At 47.5% G+C, this 12,219-nt stretch overlaps 1 protein-coding gene across 4 annotated transcripts in view; it reads right to left on the reverse strand.

Moving 5' to 3' along the window:
* Positions 1-12,219, reverse strand: part of MYO18B (myosin XVIIIB) — a 196,199-nt gene that overhangs the window by 138,270 nt on the left and 45,710 nt on the right. The gene's annotated exons all lie outside the window — the stretch shown is intronic.

A 12,219-nucleotide genomic window follows, 5' to 3' on the forward strand; every position in this document is an offset into this window, starting at 1 on the left:
GAAAGCTCATGCTCCTATATGTCTGTTAGTCTATAAGGTGCCACAGGACTCTTTGCTGATATTAATAGAGAGTGCACCTCAAGCATCTACCAGTCAGCCTGATTTAACACCCTACGCTGCTCAAACCGCCTGTGAAAACTCATGGAGCAGCACTGAAAGTTCAAAGGCAACGTCTGTTCCTTAGACAGGGCACTTGACGGATGAGAACAGCTGTCTTAAAGCCAATTGTTTCGCTGCTCTCATTGTCATGCATCCTCAGAAGCCTCTGCATACACTGAGTTCATCTTAATTCCATAGGCAGCCTGGCCGGGATGGGGTGGGGGGAATGGTGGGCAGCAATTGGGTATTTCAAGCTGTACTTGGTGTGTCTGTAATGGAAGTGGATAATTGCATCAGAAGGAAGTACGCAGAGCTGCATCACTTTGTTCAGTGGTGAAAACACCAACCTTCCCAGCCACCTGCCTTATACCCCCTGCAGTTCCTGCAGTTCACCCCACCAACGATGTATTGACTTAATAATTGTTAATTAAGAGCCCTGAGACATCAGGAGTTAGTCACGAACATGCACGCCTCACATTTCCACTCTAATCAGTGCATGTGGGAAACAATTAAGGGAAATGAGAACGTGCTTGGGGAACCAAACACCTCGCTACCAGTCTATTAGAGGAAATGCAGCGTAATTAAGACCAGAGACAGCCAGTGGGAGGTGGGAATCCCACTGAGAACCAAGAAAGCAGGGAGAGCTCTGAGACGCTGCTGCCCAGTGAAACATCTGCTTTGTGTACATAACTTTTCCTTAATTCCCCATACCTAGGGAAGGTCAGGCAGACTACCGTACTATTTCTCTTCTGCAGACTAAACAAACCCAGTTTTTTCAATCATCTTCCACAGGTCATGTTCTCTAGACCTTTCATCATTTTTGTTGCTCTTCGCTGGACTTTTTCCAATTAGTCCACATTTTTCCTGAAAGATGGCACCCAGAACTGGACACAATACTCCAGTTGAGGCCGTATCAGTGCAGAGTAGAGCGGAAGAATTAATTCTCATGCCTTGCGCACAACACTCCTGCTAATACATCCCAGAACGATGTTCCCTTTTCTTTGCAACAGTGTTACACTGTGGACTCATATTTAGCTTGTGATCCACTATGACCCCCAGATCCCTTTCCGCAGTACCCCTTCCTAGGTAGTCATTTCCCATTTTGTATGTGTGTAACTGATTGTTCCTTTTTAAGTAGAGAACTTTGCATTTGTCCTTATTGAATTTCACTTGCACTTGCAACCCCTCCTACCTAGGTATTGTCAGCAAACTTTATAAGTGTACTGTCTATACTATTATCAAATCACTGATGACGATATTGAATAGAACCAGATCCAGAACGGATCCGTGCAGGACCCCACTCGATATGCCCTTCAGCTTGACTATGAACCACTAATAACTACTGTTTTCCAACCATTTATGCACCCACCTTACAGCAGCTCCATCTAGGATGTATTTCCCTAGTTTGTTTATGAAACAGTCATGTGAGATAGCATCAAAAGCCTTACTAAAGTCAAGATATACCACATCTACCACTCCCCCCCATCCACACAAGTACATAAAATTAAGACAAGAGGCAATGGGCTTAAATTGCAAAAAGGGAGGTTTAGGTTGGACATTAGGAAAAACATCCAGTCAGAGTGGTTAAGCACTGGAATAAATTGCCTAGGGAGGTTGTGGAATCTCCATCATTGGAGATTTTTAAGAGCAGGTTAGACAAACACCTGTCAGGGATGGTCTAGATAATTAGTCCTGCCGTGAGTGCAGGGGACTGGCCTAGATGACCTCTCGAGGTCCCTTCCAGTCCTACGATTCTATGATGTTGTAGGGATGGGATGCAAAGGGGCCACATACCCAGATGGTGCAAATCAGCCACAACTCCACTGACATTAACAGTGCCAGATCCCCAGCTGGTGTAAATCACCACAGCCCTATCAAATTCAACGCCGATTTACGCCAGCTGGAGATCTGGCTCACTATGTGGAAGAGGGAAAGCGAGGGCAGGAGACATATCTGAAAAGGAACCGTGAGGAGCAGAGACTCGATAAATGGAATTCTGGTCGCTGGGGCTTGGCTGTACCAGGCCAGCAAAAGCGTGTGCATATGCACCGCAGAAGCAGTATGACATTCCCAGCAGACACCGCTGCCTGCGTGAGTCACCCTCCCCACACCCAGCAGCCTTCCAGAGCCCTGCATCAGGGCACCTCGGGCACCATGCACTGCATGCTGGACTCTGAAGGCTTTTGATTAACTGGCCTATGGGCAGAAATGGTGTCTATTCCAATCAAGTTGGCTTAACTTGACTGAAACCCCCCTGAGCATCCAGCAAGGCTGAACCCATGGCCAGCTCAGATGATCTTAAAGGTGATAACTCACGTATCTGAGGCGTTGGGGGGAGGAGTGTTCATTAAGCGAACTGGAGTGGAAAACACATAGGTTTGCCTGCATAGAAAGGGCCATAGTTTGTACATTTCAACCGGTTTCCTCTGCGATTGTTCATGGTTGCTGCATTTGTTGTGCTGGCTGCACTTAGATGCCATTGCAAAGGATGTTGCATAAAACAGTAACTGAACAGACAAGTAACACCAGAGTGTGGCAGGGGAGTGGTGGAAGTTTTATCAGCCCCTGTGTGGAATAAGCTGCTTCACTCACTCTCCCCTGGCCGGCCATTCATGCCAATAAAACTTCTGGTTCTGAGAGGGCTCAGAGGGTAACTGGGCAATCACCCCTCTGCTTTGAGGTGTCATGGGGGGCTGCTTTGCCACCTTCCCTAGAGGAGGATGCTGGGAGGAGCAGTGAGGGGACGTGGCCTGGTCCAGCAGACTGTGTAACCCAGCGTCTAGATGAGCTTGGCACTTGGCTGGGGCTCAATCCAGATGAGACTCAGGTAACGGTGAGTTGGGAGAAGCAGCCAGAGCAGTCACCACGACTTATATCAGTGCCCCTGACTCGGGGGGAGGGGACGGCCCTTGGCTTCGTGGCACAGGCGTGCAGCGTGGGGGACACTGTCAGACCCGGCACTGCTGCTGGATGGCCAGGCAGCTTCTGTGCCCAAGAGCCCTTCACTCGGCAGTGCCGGTTAAGAATGGTGCAGCCTTTTCTTGCTGATTCAGGGGGCTTGCCCCCTTGAGCTGGGATCTCTGTGCTGCACCTTGAGACCACCTAGAAATGGAGGGTTGCAGCTGCTGCTCATTAAGTGGAGTTTCATACCAAGAGCGACTCCCACCAGTGCTCCAGGACCTGCACAGGCTGCCCATGAGGAAAGCCAGGAGTTGGTTATATGAGAGACACTTTCCTCCCTGTGCCATAATCCATGGATAGAGTCCACAGAGGGGCTTGAGATGGAGCATCCTCCACATAGGAGAGAGGGAGGTGCTGGCCCGGCCTTTACGGGGTGGGGTCCTTGACCCTGGAACCCACTCCACTCCCATGGTCTGGGAGACGGACTCTGGTAACTCACAGGCCAGACTGCAATGCCCATCTCAGGAACTTGGGGATGGAGCAGAGATAGGATGGCTCCTGTGGAGGGGTGGGTTTATTTTACTATTCTGCTTCTGTACTCATGGCTAGAGTGGGACTGGCAGACCCCGAGGTCATTTCATTCTAAACAGTACAGGACATGAAGAGGGACCTGCAGCCTGTAAGGGGCACTCGCTATGTTTCAAACCCCTGGCTAATTAGTACAATGTCTCTCTCACTGTACATACCACTCATCTATGCTGTAGGACTCCGCCACTCTGTGAAAGGAGAGTTCAGCCACAGTGCCAAGCGAGCAGCTGAGCCACTTTGTCACCTCGGCCCCTTTTCTCCACTGATTTTATAATCACGTTTCTGTTTATTACTGATAATGGGACTAACACAGATGCCCATTTTCATGGCTTTGGGCGGGTGGGGGAGGACCGGGAGGGTTGATCCCTGCTTGGATGTGTAATTTATTTGTCTTCCACTCAGTTCCGCAGCCTATTCTCTGTTGACCCCTTGGCTAATGTACGACCCATTAACGCGTATGGATAACAATGGGAAGAGCCGTGTAATGGCCTGATTAAAGAAATCTGCCATTCTGGCTGCATTTCGCGGACGGTTTGTAATGAAGATGTCAGAGCGCGGGACAGATAGTGCCAAGTCTCCGGGCGAGGAGAGACGGCTTGCCCCGGCTGAGGAGCCATGATAACAATAAAACACAATCACAGGAAGGAGAAACAATGTCAGTAGTAACAAGCCTCTGGAGTCAGACCCCTCCGCACCGCCAGTGCCTTGGCAATAGGAACGAGGGACTGAAGGGCAATGGAGGAAGGAAAGGCAGCTAAAGTCTTTCAGAGACAAGGAGAAAGCCAAAGAAGCGGAGGGTCAGGAGTAGCGCTCACCGCACGGGCTACAACAGCCCAGGAAATGAGAACGCATTCTGTGGGAATCCTCAGGCCTGGCCAAGCCGGGGCGACCCACAATATCATTTGGATTGGGAAAAAATACTCGTGTTGGGCGACATTGTGGTAACGTTACAGACCTTACGGGAGCTGGGCGGTGCAGCTACACCAGCGCTACTGGGCCTCAGCTCCTGAGGAGCACCACTGCTGCTCCAGCCCGTAGAGAGGTGAGGGGAGCATCCACTCTTCTTTCCCCTTCCCCGCCGCTTTCAGGAAGGAACAGCACAGTGCAGAGGACTCAAGGAAGAGCACAGAGCTGCATCGGCTACGGTGTGGCCACAGTCTGGCCCACAGAGTATTCCATACCGGGGGGGGGGCACTGCGAAGGAGGGCAGGTGGGGCTGTTGTCAGCCCCGCCCCCCCTTTTGCATGAGGTCTCAGCGGGGGAGATGCTTTAAGTCACAGCCAGACACTTTCAAGAGCCATGCCAGCAGAGGTAGCTGAGGGCATACACTGGATCAGTGGGAGCTTCCAGCCGCATTCCCTTCCTGAACACTCTCTGATTTGCAGCTTTGATATATTTCTCACTCAGAAGATAATACATCTGGCGAGTGCAGATCGGATCAGTAAACACCAGTCCAGGGCTTGAGTGAGCTCTAATCTATCAGCGCTATTTGCAAACCAGCAGATTTGTCAATTCTCCAGTTGCTCCTGTTCTTCTCTGCTTTTGTTCTCATGGCTCTGAAACACCAAGGTCCCCCTTAGGAGAGGTTCAGGTATAACCAATACCCGCTCTCAGTGCAAATACAGCAGAGGAATGTGAGAGACCCGCTACCTACAGCAATGCCGTGTGCTCCCCGCAGCGACACTATCTCCAGATGCCCTCTCTCTGGATGGCAGGAAGGGCAGAATAAGGGCACTTCGGGTGGCAGGTTCAGATAAAACCCTTTGTCCAATCTATAGCTATTGTCTAACTGAGGTTTCTGGCCCATACTTGTATTTTGGCTTTTGTTTATATGGGTTTCCACCGCCTGAGTTGGACTTTATGTTTCAAATGACTCAAAGCACAAACTCCACCCAAGTCCTGGAGTTTTGCATGGTTCCCCCTCAATCTCTTAAACAAACAACCCTACCTCTGCCACCGGTGGGAAAGGCAGTGCACATTTGACCTGGAATGAGGCCCAGGTTCACATACCTCAGCAAACCTTTCCACTAATCCAAGCTGAGATTCGGGATTGCCACGAAAAACCTAAAACCCAGTGAGTTTCCCTGCAACGCTCTTTGCTCCACACAGTTCTGCCAAGGTGCTAACGGGCCAGGCAGACCACATGGCTTTTGTGATAGGGACAAATATCCATTAGGGACAAGGGCTGAGAACATAAAACTCATGTCACTTGTGACCTAGTGACCGATCATTTGATGCCGGAGGAAAAGCTGCTGCCCACCCTGTCTCCAGGACTCTTCATGCGGCAATCACAACAAACCAGGTGTTTATCATCACTCGTCAGGGCAGCGCCAAGAGAGCTATTACATTCCGAAACACCCCACAGCAACCTCGGCCTCTTGAGGCTTTGCTGGCTTTGTGCTGCCAGGGGACAAATCCTCTCTCCTAGCACATTCCCCCTGCCAAATTAAACCTGGCTCCAAGGTGAACAAACAAATGGAAGTTCAGAACCCCCTTCCCTTCAGCACTGCACTCGGCAGGTTTCCACAAATCCACTAAGATTGTTCTCGGGTGGTTTTTAAGGCCTTTCCCATGAAGCCTGTGTGGATTTGTTATTTCAGCGCATGCGACGTATAAGACAGGAATGATCTCACTGCATCCTATCCCTTTAAAGAACATAAGGAAGAAAGCCCCGGTGCTGAAGAGAGGAATATGTTAGAACTTATGGAGAGATTCATAGATTCAAACAGCAGGCCTAGATGGAATTTATCAAAGCAGCATCTTCATGAATGATGCAAGGAAGCCGGGAGAGGTAGCTAGCCTTTTCACTGACGTTGCAATGGGGTGAGACACAGCAGAATATGATTTAGCTGAGCCAAATGTTAATGTTCTAGCATCACCATCAGGAGAGCAAGCTCTACAAAAACAAAACAAAACAAAAAAAACCCACCTTCCCACAACTGAAGGCTGATGGATCTTGATGGTGATGAAAACGCTCCTGCCGTTCTATAAAGATTTTGACTTTGGTAAAAGAAAAAAAAATCTCACTGTATCAGCTGCCTGACCCCACAAGACGTCTGCCCACTGGGGCTGCATCTGAGCCAAAATCAAACTGGCAAGGCTGGGTGTGGTTGGACCTGAGGACCCTAATCTGCCTCTCCACTCCAGAACTGGTCTGATCTGGGCCCTGCTCAACACCCTGGCGCTTGTGCAAGAAGCTCAGGGAGTCAGAGGAAGCTAGAGATTATTCATGGTTCCTAGCAAGTCAGCGGATCTTCTCTCCCTTTCCTCAAATTCAGCTGGCAGAGAAGGAGCCTGGCACTGGCTTTCCAGCAAACAGGATTAAAAAGGTTTTTAAAGCAAGATTTTAAGCCTTAAGCATTTCTTTGAAAACATTGGGAGGGGAAGAATTGCCCCTGTGTAAAGCCTTATGAAGTTACACGCAAAACCCAGCCTCTCACACACTGGGCTCTTGCTTCATTTGGAGATTCCCACCCATTGCACAGATGTCAGCCAGTGCCGGACTTTAGCCGGGACAACGATAAACGTTCTGAAACATGCTAAAGATGACACCAAAACATGCTGGATTTCTTCCCTTGCCACCCTCTTAGGGATACATCTGATATTGCATTTATCACAAAAGGCAGCCTCTGAGCCAGTGATAATTCAGGAGACTTCATCCTTTTAGCAACCCACAATAATGAACAATTTGGGTAAATGTGGGTTTTGAGCCTTGGTGGAATTAAGAAAGTGTCATTTCCACATCAATTATTGAAAGGTCACTACATCTCCGCGGCCATAAAACAGCAGCTGTAATGCAGGTTTAAGGATTTTCTTACTACTGGTGAGGATGAGATAAGTCAGACTGGGCCATTCCTGATTGGCATTCGTGCTCACAGGAAATTGGGTAATTAGCGCCTGCCTGATTCTGCGAGCTGCCCTCATTCTCACATTCTGATTGACATCCCCATTACCCTACTCATCTAAATGGCTCTGAGCAATTCTGGAAACTTTCCATTTTAAAAAGCTAAAAGAGGTATTCAGGTGGGGTTTCTATAGCTCATTTTCACTGCCAGTCACTTCTCCCTATAGGCATCTGAGAGATTATTTCACATCAATGGATCCAGGCACGGGGGCTCTGTATCATGCCTCCAGTGTGGCCTGGAGCAAGTCACATAATCGCTTTGTGCCTCAGTTTCCCATTTGTAAAATGGGGATAATAATCCTTCCCTGCCTCCAACAGGAGATGTTCAGATACTACAGCAATCAGACTAGGGCAATAAGTAAGTACCTAGGTAGCTAATCTAAAGCCTAGATTTCAATATATAATCTAGGACTGTACCTCCAATAGATGTATTCAGGGGAACTAATCACAGGTTTCCTTTCCCCTGATGGAAATAGCACGAAAACAGTTTGGTTCAAGACCTAGACTGCTATTAAGATGCAGATACAATTCTGAGCCCTGAAGTCTAACTTCCGCAGCACTTTGGTGGAGATCCCAACACCTCAAGAAATATTTCCCCTCAGAGACAGCCCATGGAAACACAGCCATGATTATTGATGCTAAGATGTGGGAAGCCCTAGCTTGGAGTACATCGGCGCTGTGATTTTTATACCAGTCAGCAAAACAGACAGACTGAGAATGGGCTGACTCCAGACCTCCAACTGCACCTGAAACCTCCTTCCTGGTTAAAACACTAATGAATACAGGAAAACATGTAAGAGACTGGGACTCACAAAGGGGATTGAAAATGCTTAGGTGAATGGGCCCCTGGGGGGCCTGCTGGCCTCTGGATGTCATTCTCCTTTCCCACAAAGGGAATGTCACAACATGTCAAAGGCAACAAGAAGAGCTGACACCAAATGGCTCAGGCTTTTGAAATCCTACGTTTTTTGTTGTCTTTAGTGCTACAAACTAGTTTCTCATTCTCAACCAGCAATAGATGGCACTTGTCTATTCCTGGGCAAACCAAATTTGTGACAATCTGCAAAGAAAATGCTTTAACTCGCACTCCCCTGGGTGAATACAGTGTGTGCCACAAGCTAAGTGCCTTTGTTTCTGAGCTAAGGGAGGCTGCTCCTGCTCCTGCTGTTCCACAGGGCTGCGATGTCTGGCTGCGTTGAGGAACGTGAATGAAAAAGGCGGGGATGAGCTCTCTTTGGTGACGTTTCCAAAAGCAAAGGGTTTTGAACACATAACTTCAAAGTTCATGAGAAGGGGGAGGGAAGAGATGGCTATCAGGGTGACAGGTTTAACCACATTAAAAGAGTGCCCCTCAGAGACTCCTCCTCCAACTGGCTTTGATCCATTTTTTATCCACATTTCCTTTCATTTCTCTCCTTTTGTTGACACATGACAGAGGAATCGATACCAGAGTGAGTGGAGCTGAGACATGCTCTGGTTTTTAATCCTGTAGCTGAGTCACTTCTGTGAGCAGTCACAAGCCCTGTCTGGGCCCGTTATTAAATACTCCAGTTCTTGCCCAAGTAGTTACAAGATTTTTCCAACTCAGGAGACCCTTGACCTTAAACTGACTTGCAGGACAGGGGACAAAAGGTCCCTGCTGAAAGTTCAATAAGTTTGAGTAAATCAACTCCAGTTATGATAGGAGGGAATTTTTAAAGCCTTTCCCACCTTCATAAAGTAGATATACTGCTCTGCATATTCTGACACGGATGCGTAGTTGGCTCAAGAGCTGTGACCCTCAAGAACTGAAGTGGAAGACGAGGCCATTCTGAGTCTCCTGTGTTTGCATTAGGCAATTTTCAATTCCAAATTGAGAGCATTCTAAAAAAAGTCAGGGTGAGTATCCCACAAGACCCTGACAGTTGCAAACCTTCCCTTCCCCCTTCCCAAACAATAATCACTTGATTAAAAGGGGGACTGCACCCCTCCATACTCTACAGCTGTTACTGTGAATGGATGGGGAGCATTTTTTAAACATAACGTCTTCAGGAGCAGCCAATTAGATGAACAGTAAGAGGCCACCCACCATTTCTTTAGAAGACTCTAAAGGTGAAAGTGATATAAACCCTCAAGGTTCAGTGTGTACTTCATCCACGAGCTCCCCAGGGTTAGGGAGAAGCTTCCTCTGAAGGAGAGACAAGATACAGTGCTAGATGGACCATTGGTCAACTCTAGTACAGTGAGACTGCAATGTTTCTATCAGTCTCCTATTCCCTGGGCAGTGCTGGCACCTATCTGCCTGTGTAGCTTTGTGCTTAAGTTCTTTCGTTTTTAAATGAGGGGTCACTGTTTCCAATTTTGCCTTTTGCTGGAAACTCTGAGGCTGGAGGAACCTAGTCCCAAAGGACCGGTAGAGCTCAAATCGATGTCAGACACGTGTCCTTGCTGACTAGACTTTGCTGCACTGTAGAGAAATAGAGCTAACAGATTTACCAAGTGGGAAAGGAGTGGGGAGAGGGAGAGAGAACACACTTCAGATGAAAAAGTTCACCCATTTAAAATAATTAATAAATGATGAATGGCATAAATTACCATGAGATGTGTTATGATATGTTGCAGAGACTTCTACTGATGCCTATGGCTGATTTTAAAGCAACCCATTATTAAGCCCCTATAAATTGAAGTGTGTAAATCACGTGTGGCTGTCTCTAGAATAGGTTAGAACACAGCTTAAATACTTCATTAGGGAAAAGACAATTTCTGTATTCAAGTAGTAATGATGTCTTTATAATCTTCCTTCAGACTGTTACCGTTATAATTCAATTACACGAGACATTCTAGAGAAGCTAAAATAATTGCTAACTGAACCTGCAGCTCCACACAACCACTGTAAGATACTACAAACTAGGATGGATAATTCCTTCAGTGACCATGCCTCTTCTCTACCTGGAGCACTGATAAAATGCTAAGGAATGGCAGACACAGCAATTTGGGGTGAGGCGGAACAACTAACTTCCTTGTCAAAGACAAGGGCCATGAATGTGAACAAGCTCAGTAAAGACAATTCATTTCCATACATGTATACCGATCCTCCCAAACATGGCAGAACACCGGAAGGGAGACAGGAGGCAGTGGGATTAGTATAATGGGTGGGTCTGGCAAAACCCGGATGTGAGAAATAAATGGGATTTCTCTGGACCACTTGATGATACTGATGGTTGTGTTTGGTAGGGTGTATAAGGAACTAACACATTCCAGAGAATTCCTCCAGTAGCCTTAGAATCATAGAATATCAGGGTGGGAAGTGACCTCAGGAGGTCATCTAGTCCAACCCCCTGCACAATCCCCAACTAAATCATCCCAGCCAGGGCTTTGTCAAGCCTGACCTTAAAAACCTCTAAGGATGGAGATTCCACCACCTCCTTATAGGGTGACCAGACAGCAAATGTGAAAAATCGGGACAGAGGGTGGGGGGTAATACGAGCCTAGATAAGAAAAACACCCAAAAATCGGGACTATCCCTATAAAATCAGGACATCTGGTCACCCTACCTCCCTAGGTAACCTATTCCAGTGCTTCACCACCCTCCTAGTGAAAAGGTTTTCCTAATATCCAATCTAAAACTTCCCCCACTGCAACTTGAGACCATTACTCCTTGTTCTGTCATCAGGTACCACTGAGAACAGTCTAGATCCATCCTCTTTGGAACACCCTTTCAGGTAGTTGAAAGCAGCTATCAAATCCCCCCTCATTCTTCTCTTCTGCAGACTAAATAATCCCAGTTCCCTCAGCCTCTCCTCATAAATCATGTGCTCCAGTCCCCTAATCATTTCTGTTGCCCTCCGCTGGACTCTTTCCAATTTTTCCACATCCTTCTTGTAGTGTGGGGCCCAAAACTGGACACAGTACTCCAGATGAGGCCTCACTAATGCCTTTCTTTGTGTCTTCCCCTCTCCTGCCCTACAATCAACATTCAGGTCCCAAATAATTAACAAGGAACTCCCACGAATGATGAACCAGTGGCAAAGGCTTCCTAGTAGGTGTTACTTCCTGAATGCTTAAGTCATGTGATGTGGCAAACTGCTGGAGATATATGGGTCAAGCCCTCAGCTGATGTAAATCTGTGTCACTCCACTGACCCCTGTATTGAACTTCAGTGGGGCTATTCTGATTCACAGCAGCTCTTGGTTCTGTGCATGTCACAAGTTTGTAGTAGAAGGCAGCACATATTTCATACTCCCATTGCTTTGGGAATGGCATGTTTCTGGTGAAAAGTAAAGTGTACTTTTGAACATGCCTAGGAATGATGGGAACAGAAGTAACTGTCTATGGTCTAGCCTATATACTACAATCCAGAACATAAAGTCTCTAAACCCAGGACACAATATGATGGACTCTGTAGGCCTGACTCTTCACTCACAAAAGTTGTACACCAGCATAATGCCATGGATTTAAACTGCGTGAGGGGAGAGTTGGGCCCTGTACCAAAACCTGCCGACTAACACCACAATGGGGCTGAGGGCACTGTTATCTGGGAGTTGCTATGGATATCTACAAGAGAAATGCCTTTGTTATCTAGTACTGTAGCATTCAGTTTGTGTTGAGCTTATCACCCCGGCCAAGCCAGTAGCCCATTATTTCTTTACTTTGAGACAGTAACACCTGTTCAACCCCCTGGTAGCCAATGAAGTCAGGGAGATGGCAGGATGATCATGTAACCTGAGAGCTTCAGTCTGTCTCAGTTC

Source organism: Terrapene carolina, unplaced genomic scaffold (genome assembly GCF_002925995.2).
Source record: "Terrapene carolina triunguis isolate 2854851 unplaced genomic scaffold, T_m_triunguis-2.0 Scaffold234, whole genome shotgun sequence".
Lineage (NCBI taxonomy): Eukaryota > Metazoa > Chordata > Testudines > Emydidae > Terrapene > Terrapene triunguis.